Below are 10,602 nucleotides of genomic sequence, written 5' to 3'. Positions count from 1 at the left end.
TCTGGGATGCCTAGTGGAGAGGTTCGGGTCCCGGTTGGACCTCATGGTGGAGTGCGCCGAGCAGAACTTTGACCCAGAGAGCCTGTTCTGGGCCTTTCACTGGAAGGATTTGGATGAAAACATCTCAGAGGGGTGGCATTTGGTCTGGGATGGTTAGTGGAGAGGTTTGGGTCCCGGTTTGACCTCATTGCAGAGTGTGCTGGACAGAACTTTGACCCAGGGAGCCTGTTCTGGGCCCGACATCACATAATAAATATAATAACTTGAAGATTTAAACCCGGGCAATGCCAGGTACTTCAGCTAGTACTATATAAATCAGTTCTCCAATGCAGTCTCTATTGTAGTAAACCTGACATCCACACACACAATAGCAATGTGAATGATTCTATTTAGTATCTGCTGCTATCATATCTAGTGTCTTTGGCCAAGGCCAGAATCCAGACTTGGGGGCATGTGAATTACCAGGGCTTTATTATCAATGAGTGACTGTCTGAGATCAGAGGGTTTTTGTCTACTGTACCTCACAGGAGGCAGGACTGTGTTCTTTTGCAGCTTTGTAGAATACATAAATAATGCATTTTAAAAACTTTACTCTCTGTGCCCATGGAGACAGATGGTGCTAGCAGAAATGAAGACCAGAACATCTTCTACTATTTTAAAATGATAAAATGAAAGAGCATTTATGAAAACAGTGGCTTTAAGTTTCTATTTTTTATTACTTCTTAGTGAAAAAAAAAAATGAAAACCACTCTCTGGAGCGTAGCAAGGGGACAGGCTTATAGGAGTAATAAAAACTTTCCTTCTTTGTTCGCTCAAGGGAAGCTCTATTACTTATTACTGGAGCAGACAGCAAGGGGAAGCACTGTTATCAGTCACTCAGGTTTGTTATGAACAACACACTCTTATATTCAGTTTCTGCATAGTGTCATTTGTAGAGAGACAAATGTACAGATACAATGTATTTCCACCACAAAACACATGTACAATAAAATCTATTTCCACCACACTTGTGTTTTTCTTTTCATACACATGGCTTTATTGGGAGCAGGTCCATTTTTTTTTGTTTGCAGTCCCAATTCCCCTTGGGGTTTCAGCTGCATACTGGACAGTCTGGAGCTGTGTCTCACTATATAACACAACACTATGCTGCGGGTTTCCCTATTATAGTCACTCGATTGTGTTCATCTCCCCGCATTAGTGGTAACCAGCCAAAGCTGTGAGCGCTGATGCTTTATTTTGCCTTTGAGAAGGAGGCACATTTTTTTAAACTTTATTTTATTTTCTTCATTTTTTTAATTAGATTAAAACACCAGTCATTGTCCTCAAATTGATGCCGCCATATAATTATAGTATTGTGATGTGCTTTAAACAAATCTTTATGTGGGTGCATTTAACATACTGTTTTGAGTTTCACCTTAATTGTGCAACTCAAGATAAAGACCATTATTTATGTGTATGTTTTGGAACAAATAGCCCATAGCAACAAATCACTAATTACTTTAATAGATCTAGTGTAAGTTAAGGCGCATATCCACTACACCATATAAATGGACGATTGAATGATAACTTAATCGTTCAATCGTTTAGTGAATATGCTGGCAATGACCAGCGATGAGCGCACCCAGCATCTGTCATCGACTGAACATACTGCCCAACCTAACGATATCATCAGGTTGTGCATGTTCGGGGTTGAGGGAGGGTGCCTGAACTGAACAACATACTGTCCAGTGTGGGTACGATATCCACTGCACAGTATAATGAACGATTGAAAGATATCGATGTCGTTATATTTCAGTCATTCATTAGTCGCCTAGTGGATATGCACCTTAACACAAGAAATTATATGTCTTTACTGAGTTATTATATGTATGTGCTTTTGCAATCTGTTAGTAATCAATCAATAAAAAAATTGTTATCACATCCACATTACAAATGTATTAGCAAAATTGTGATGCAAGAAACTCACAGTCATATAAAATTACATAAAAAGTACAATAAAAATGTAAGATTTAAGCTAACAATCACGGCAGGAAAAAAACTGTTCCGCAGTCTGCTAGTTCGACACCCAATACACCTAAAACGCTTACCGGAGGGCAAATAGTAATAGCTCATACTATCTTATTATTTTCTTTTGATGTTCGGAGGTGCCAAGACGGGGGTGGGCCCTCTTGGGGCATGGAAGTGTCCCCAATGTGTGGCTTACAGCAGGTTCTACAGTACATATCGACAGGCCCAGCGACAGGGGGGTACAAAGGGTACACCTGTCCCGGGCCTCAAGGTCAGAAGGGCCCCGAGGTTCAAAGAGGCACAACATGCGTCCGGGAAGGCTAATGGTGATTTAAAAAAACTGACGCACCATGTTATAAATCACAATTAGACGCAAGTAGGCAAAAAAAAAGTTATCAAGCAAACCACCCCTCCCCTCCGTTTACCCTGTCACTAGGTCCAGTCGGTCCGTGCTGCACAGTGCACACAGCATGAATGACATCACTACCCATGATCCTGCCGGCCCTTCATGGCAGTTCTGTCACTGCCGCCGTAGTCACCAGCCTCCTGAAGGTAGCACTGCGGCAAGTTGATAGCAGAAGTGGAACTGGCACAGGCAGCCTGGTGGCAAGCGCCAGGGCCGGCTCCAGGGGTAGCCGCACCCTGTGCAGCATGGGTAGTCGGTGCCCATTGGGGGTGTGGCCTAATTACATAGGCCACGCCCTCTAAATGACGTTATTGGGGGGGGAGCGTGCCTGCATGGCTCGCCTCTCGTGTAATGTCAGGCTGGGGGCGAGCCCAGCACTCCGTCACTAGCTGGGCTTCCCTCAGCTCTCTCCCTGCAATGAATGAATGCAACGCACATGCACGCAGCATCGATTCAGCTTCTCCGAGGTGTGCCCTCTATGGGGTGGCACCCCTGTTCGATCGCACTGGTCGAACATGCCTCAAGCCGGCCCTGGTGAGTGCACAACTTCAAGCAACAGCCAGCAAAACTCTCTTCAGTCCCAGATACTATCCCCAGTCCCACCCATGAGGCAGCTGCCGCAGTGAGAGCGGCACTCACTGGCAGCAGCCTGAACAAGAGAATGTCTGGTGACAAGGTGAGGTAAGTGTGACAGTGTTTTTTTGTTTTTTACTTTATTTAAAGCTGACAGATCATTAGAGCTATTAAGCCTAATATCCTTTGATTTCCCTCCTGCATGTTGTGAAGGTCACCTGAAGGAGATGGCTAGTGATACAGTTGTAGTATGACAAAATCCTGAGCTGCTATTCATTTCACTTATGAACATTACAGCAAATTGCATTGCACATGTAAAGTACAAAATATTGGCAGCTAGTTTTGCATTGGATATTTCTATACAGGATGTTATTCCAAATAAATACGTTGTTTTGCTACTTCTACATATATATATATATATATATTTATATTTATAGATATCTGCTATATATTTAGTGGTACAGTCCAATGGATATGTAGGACCTAGGCCTGATTCAGCAAGCATCGCAATTGCAAAGCTGCACACAGACAGCTTTGCAATTGCAATCCTTGCAATAATGCAAATGCAGCAGGAGGTGTATGACACCCCCTGCTGCATTTGCTATCCCAGCACTGCAACTGAGGTCGCATGCTGGGATTACCATCACAACCATTGGAGACAAGCCCCCATTTCCGTGAACACTGGCCACCCACCCCCCCCGCCGCACTGCCCCTTAAATGCCTCTGCCTGTAAATCAGGGAGAGGCATTCAAGGGTTTACGTGCGACTATGCAGGACCCATTCTGCACACTCGCAAGAATGGGTCCTGCGCACGCGTAGATTCCCGATAATCGGGAATCTGCGATCAGCAGTGAACTTGCGATCACTGTTGAATCAGGCCCTTAGTTACAGCACATCTGCAGCTCTGCCCTGAGCTATTCAACAACTGTGTGGTAAGCCTCAGAAGCTGCACAATGCAGATTTTTTATTACAATCTGCGTTAAATGCACCCACTGGGGCTTGCCTCATTGAATTGAATGCTTCAAGGCATTAGACACAGGGACTGAAGCCACGTAGTAAAGTGTATGGTTTTCCTGTATCTGCACTTTTATAGTATTGCAGTGTCTTAAATTTGCTGATACATGTATTGGCACATGCAGGGAGGGATGTGTAGGTCCGGTGGTCGAGGAGGGCCCCTCAGATATATCAATGTACGGGGCCCCAAGATTTCTGTTGCCGGTGCTGGTTATCGACCCACACGTGCCACAATCCCTGAAGTACTGTATGACTCTTCTGCGTGCATACCATAGGCAGAGCAACCAGAGCTTGTTATATACAGTAGGTGCTAGTAGTCCCAGTGGGCACTACACAGACACCAATATATTTTTCTGCTCAGCTGTGAGTCTGCCTCACACCTCAGTAGGTATACCAGCTGCACTCAGTACTCTCCTCTGTGCATTGCACTCCCCCTTCCTCCACGCTGTGTCACACTGGCAGCTGATAATGTTACTGGCAAGTGCACTATTTACCTGGGAGACCGTAACTGCCGCCGCTGTATTTTCTGCACTGCAGAAAGCATGCGCAATTCTAAATGGGATTCATATGACATGTCGACAGTGGTTTTGTCGACAAAGTCATTGCCAGCAACACTATGCGGGCACCACAATGTTGATAAGATTAAAATGCTGCTTAAAGCATTTTAACTGTATCAGCAGTCTAACTTGAAATGTCACAGTTTAATGTTATACTGTCGATGTTGTTAAAGTGTTTTAAGTAGCATTTTAACCTTGTTGATATCATAGTGGGGGCACAGTGTAACTGTCCATACAATGAATGCATCCCTTCTAAATATCTTACACTGCCAGATTATTAAAATGTGCACATATTATACTAACGTATATCACAAAGTTCTTATCTATAATACTGGAAAACCTTTCTGTGTAATAAAATTATGAATTATACATATGATGACTTAGGCTTGAAAATTACATGCTGCTAACCCACATTTTTTTTAGCACCAACTAATTTAAGCAATGGCTGAACATTTTAGAACCCACCATTTCCCTAACAACCAAATCTTCCCTAGTAACACTGCAAGAAACCTATTTCACTTTCTTTAAGCCATACATAACATCTCAATGTATGATTTCTGAAAGACTTCTTAACGGTATCATATGGTGTGGTTTGGATGCAGATATAGAGATATGGGGAATTTTGTGTTAAAGAGTAAAAGAGGAAGCAACAGTTATGATTGCTGATTTTTATGAGGACATGATTCTTTAATAAACATAATGAAAAAATTATATATCTATATCTGTAAGAAATTGTAGAGCCATTCATTTTAAGGGGGTAATTTATCAAAGTTTGGATAGAGAGATAAAGTACCAACCATAGCCCTCTGTGTATACAAGCACCGTGACTCCTTGGGCCGTAGCCCTCTGTATATACAAGCACCGTGACCCCTTGGGCCGTAGCCCTCTGTATATATAAGCACCGTGACTCCTTGTGCCATAGCCCTCTGTGTATACAAGCCCTGTGACTCCTTGGGCTGTACCCCTCTGTGTATACAATCACCGTGACTCCTTGGGGCTTAGCCCTCTATGTATACAACACTGTGACTCATTGGGCCTTAGCCCTCTGTGTATACAAACACTGTGACTCCTTGAGCCTTAGCCCTCTGTGTAACTGTATACAAGCACTGTGACTCTTTGGGCCTTAGCCCTCTGTGTATACAAGCACTGTGGCTCCTTGGGCCATAGCCCTTCTGTATATACAAGCACCGTGACTCCTTGGGCCATAGTTCTCTGTGTATAGAAGCACTGTGACTCCTTGGGCTGTAGCCCTCTGTGTATACAAGCACCGTAACTCCTTGGGGCTTAGCCCTCTATGTATACAACACTGTGACTCATTGGGCCTTAGCCCTCTGTGTATACAAACACTGTGACTCCTTGGGCCTTAGCCTTCTGTGTAACTGTATACAAGCACTGTGACTCCTTGGGCCTTAACCCTCTGTGTATACAAGCACTGTGACTCCTTGGGCCTTAGCCCTCTGTGTATACAAGCACTGTGGCTCCTTGGGCCATAGACCTTCTGTGTATACAAGCACCGTGACTCCTTGGGCCGTAGTCCTCTGTGTATACAAGCACTGAGACTCCTTGGGCCGTAGCCCTCTGTGTATACAAGCACCGTGACTTCTTGGGGCTTAGCCCTCTGTGTATACAACACTGTGACTCATTGGGCATTAGCCCTCTGTGTATACAAACACTGTGACTCCTTGGACCTTAGCCCTCTGTGTAACTGTATACAAGCACTGTGACTCCTTGGGCCTTAGCCCTCTGTGTATACAAGCACCTTGACTCCATGGGCCGTAGCCTTCTGTGTATACAAGCACCATGACTCCTTGGGCTGTACCCTTCTGTGTATACAAGCACTGTGACTCCTTGGGCCGTAGCCCACTGTGTATACAAGTACTGTGACTCTACTGGCCATACCCCACTTGGGCCCAAGGACAATTCCATCTTGCACTACCTTTCATTTCTGCCACTGCTGTGTGGCAATGTTTCATAGATGTGCTTTAAACTGCGGTGTATGTGCCGCTGCTCTGTCACTTAGTAACTAGCCAGCTTACTGCAGCCTGTAGCCAATAATGGTGAAAACAATATTGTGAGCTGTGAGGTGGTCTAAACTGACTGTAAATGACTAGAAATTAATGTTATTGAGGTTAATAATACTCTAGAAACAAAAAAAAGCCCAAATGATGTGATTTTAGCTCTTTTTGTAAATTTTTGCAAAAAATCCAAATCCAAAACCAGTGACGGCGGTGCCTGGACAACAGCAGGTGGTATGTTTTTCCATGCCGCCTTAAGTACAGAGACCAAGAGCTGGCAGTTCTTAGCATACGTGGATTTACCTAAGCTCAGAGGGAGAGCTGATTCACTAGTGATACTCAACAGTAGGTGGGAACATTCCAATCATTACACCAGATTGTGGAATAAATATTGTTGCTAGATTGCATCTGAACTATGTCGCATCTCTCTGTGTCCGGGGAATCCTTGCCCCTCTGCTAGGGTGTGACTTTAGTGAAGACCTGTTAAGGTGGGTACACACGGTACGGCGTGTACCCACTGATGCGACCCACGATCCCAGGACCGACATATCAGGCGGTCCCTACACATGGGGGGCTCCTGTGCTTGATAGCCCGATATGCCGGCCCCGGCCGCATAGAGCTGCATGGGATCGTCAGGCGCATCGCCTAATCTTTCTGCATGTACAAAAAAACAGGCGATGTGGCTAACGAGCCCACCGGAGCATGTAATGCACGATATAGTGCATACACACGGAACGATATTACTGATTATTGGTTCCGATGCGTCGGATCGTTAGCAATATCGTTCCGTGTGAAGGGCCTTCACTGCTGAAAGAAGAATTCCCCACCATGGTAACTCTGATCTGTACACGCACCACAAAATGATCACCCTTACTACTTTGGGGTATTATATATATAATAATAACGTGGGGTGGAGAAAAGCGCCTCCTAGTGCAGTACCATGTGTCAGAGCAGACAGAGCAGACGGCACTGCAGACCAACTACAGCCTCCTCTGTTCCCCACGCAGCCTGCCTACCGTTTCCTTGCCTACAGTCCCTGAGAGTTTAATGAATGTACCTTACAGTAACCAAATACAGTCTATGCAATAGAATCAAGTTCTGGGGAATTACCTATTAACAGGATCTGTATATGCTGATTTAAAAGTGGTGTATTCCACCACACAAGGTACACCTCCAAAACACACAGGATTATTCTCGGTGGCGGTGTTTACTGACCTATGGTACTGCACTAGGAGGCGCTTTTCTCCACCCCCCGTTTTTTATAGGATTTGAACTGTCGGGACTACAGTTGATGGGAGAAGGAGCTGCTACCCGATATTATGGGGAGTGCCTTTTGAAAGTGGAATAGTACCTATACGTTTGGAAAAAGTGACTTTTTCTTCGATTTAATTAGGACTTAGTGCCATATACCACCATTGTTTGGAAATATATATATATATATATATATATATATATATAAAATCCACCGATTATTATGTGTAAACCTCTGAGGGAGAGAGGACACTTCCCGCAAGTGCTTACATTCTAGATGGGCTATAAGTGGATACAGGGGAGCAGAGTTGGGTAATGAAGAGGAAGGAGGCTTATAAGGAGGGATGTTGGGCTTAGGTGAAGAGGTTTGTTTTGAGGTAACCTGTTTAAAGATTTGTATGCCTGCCTGATAGAGGATTGGAGTAGCACTGAGAGAAGTAATGTAGATTGATGTGGGAGGAGAAGTGGCTGAAACTGGAGTGATCGAGCTTAATGAGGTCTTGCAGGAAAAGGGCCCAGAACAGCTATTATAGCATTTGTATGCTACAACAGATTGACAAGCAATGGGTCAGCACTGTCTATAAAGGGTGAGTTGGAAGGCGACGACCACTGGGGATGCTAATAGAAAAGCATGGGGGGTTACCCCATTTTGTATGGAATGCCAGTGAGCCAGTCCTGGATTGCCACAACGGTGATCTAGAACAGTAAGTGATATAAAAGGAGTTAGAGAAGGCATTGATCAAATGTCTGTAGGGTCACATTGTTTTTGGCTGTCTGTTCGCTTCACTGGAGGACATGTCTCCAGCTTTTTTTTATTACAGAGATGGCTAACATAGCCACTGCTAGTGAAGGGGACATTCTGGTTGATGCAAGTAATGGAGAATAGACAGAGGTAACTATAAGCAGAGTAATATGCTGGAACACTCTGAGGGCCTGATTTAGAAAAGATCGCTTTTGTGTTCGCAGCTGCGATTGCGCATGGAGGGCTGCTGCGAAAATATGCTAATGAATGCAATCGCAAAGCCATCCAACAGCCAGCATAGAGAGGTCACCTACAACTATATCACATCCGTAACACTTTGCAGTCCTGCATATACATCGGGAACATTGAGTAACATCGGCCCATCACGCACATTTACAGCAGGTCTGACTTGCCACAGAAACTGCAAATCTTGCTGCACGCAGTGAGTACTCAAACTGTGATGGTGCGAAACTAGTCAGAGGTTATCTGTGGACACTAGGATGAAGTCTGTGCCCACACGTGTGCTGCTGTTGCTGGGAGCTCCGGAGACACGGACGTTTACCTGGTATTGCCAGACGGGATCCGCTCAGCGGGGTGGAGGCAGAGATACATTGCTGCCCATTGAGGACACTCTAAACTGGACAGGTATGTGCTTGGAGAATCCCCCGTCTAAGAGTAAAGACACTCCCCTCCCCCGGACCTTTTGCCCTCGACCAGTCTAGAGGGAACAAGCGGATCACGCAAAGAGGAGACCTAATATTACTTCTGGCACAGGTCCCTAATTCGAACTGCTTGGAGATGTAAATCGGACATTTGTCCTCAATTGATATTTATCCACGCAGACTGAAAAACTTATGTTATCATGCAAAGAAAAGAACACTTTTCACAATTACCACGTGATTTTTAGTGTGGGCACAGTGATCATTTAATGTTTTTTTTTTTATATATATCCACCTCCTACAATTTTATTATTAATAATATTTGGATCCTGAGTTTATATTGTTTCTTCAAACGTATTAATCAGGGCCGGATTAAGGTCTGTGGGGGCCCCTGGGCAACAAATGTGTGGGGGCCCCTATCAATTAAAGTTGTGTATATATATATATATATATATATATATATATACACACATATACATACACACCCATGCATACATTATATATATATATATATGAATTTTCATTAATTTAAGCTGTACTCAAAGCATTTTTGAAGTTAGTGTCAAGACCCCCCCCCCCCGGTCCCCCCGTCATAGTACCTGTCTCATGTACCTGTAAGAAGAAGTGACTCTTCCTTCTTGCAGGCCACACTCCCTGCCTGCATTTCTTCTGTCTCCGGCGCAGCAGCCTGATCCAAAAAGGGCAGGTCCGGCTCCCAGAGCAGCAGGTAGTCACAGGCGGATTCTAACAGTGAAGAGGGCAGGCCCGGAACGCAGTGAGACTGACGTCTCTGGCACTGAACTCCGCTGTGGTATCCTGTCCTGAACAGCGCTGCCGGAGGAGTCCCAATTAGCTGCATTAGTCCGGGCTCTCCCCGGCCCGGGCGCCACAGCTGTCAGCAGACCAGGAAGGCCGCCTGGCTGCGGGCCCCTTCAGCTAGTACCCCTGCTAGTTCCTCCTGCCGTGTTACTGGCTTGCTGCTGCAAGAGTGCGGCTCTGTCCTCAGCTCCTGGCAGGCGTGATCATGTGACATCACGTCACGGCGTGCCCACTGAGCCGTGTCAGGAGACAGAGCTGCTCGGCGCTGCTGTGTTATGGATTTAAAAAAAAAAAAAACAGTTAATTTGCGGGATGTGGCCGGGGGCTGGTGATAGTGTGTGGGGGCCCCGGGACGACCGCCCCTGTCGCCCTCCCTATAATCCGGCCCTGGTATTAATTATTTTCCATATTATTGAGAGATTGATCTATATGTGCTATTTTAGTGTTAAACCTGCTGTTTGTTAACCAGTCCATGAAAAACATATTTTAATGTACATATGATAATAAATGTGTTTATATATTTTGAAACTTATGACATTTTCTATACTAGTTCTTACTT

This window comes from Taudactylus pleione, unplaced genomic scaffold (assembly GCF_031769625.1).
Source record: "Taudactylus pleione unplaced genomic scaffold, aTauple2 ptg000265l, whole genome shotgun sequence".
Lineage (NCBI taxonomy): Eukaryota > Metazoa > Chordata > Amphibia > Anura > Myobatrachidae > Taudactylus > Taudactylus pleione.
Note: the sequence above shows the minus strand (reverse complement) of the source record.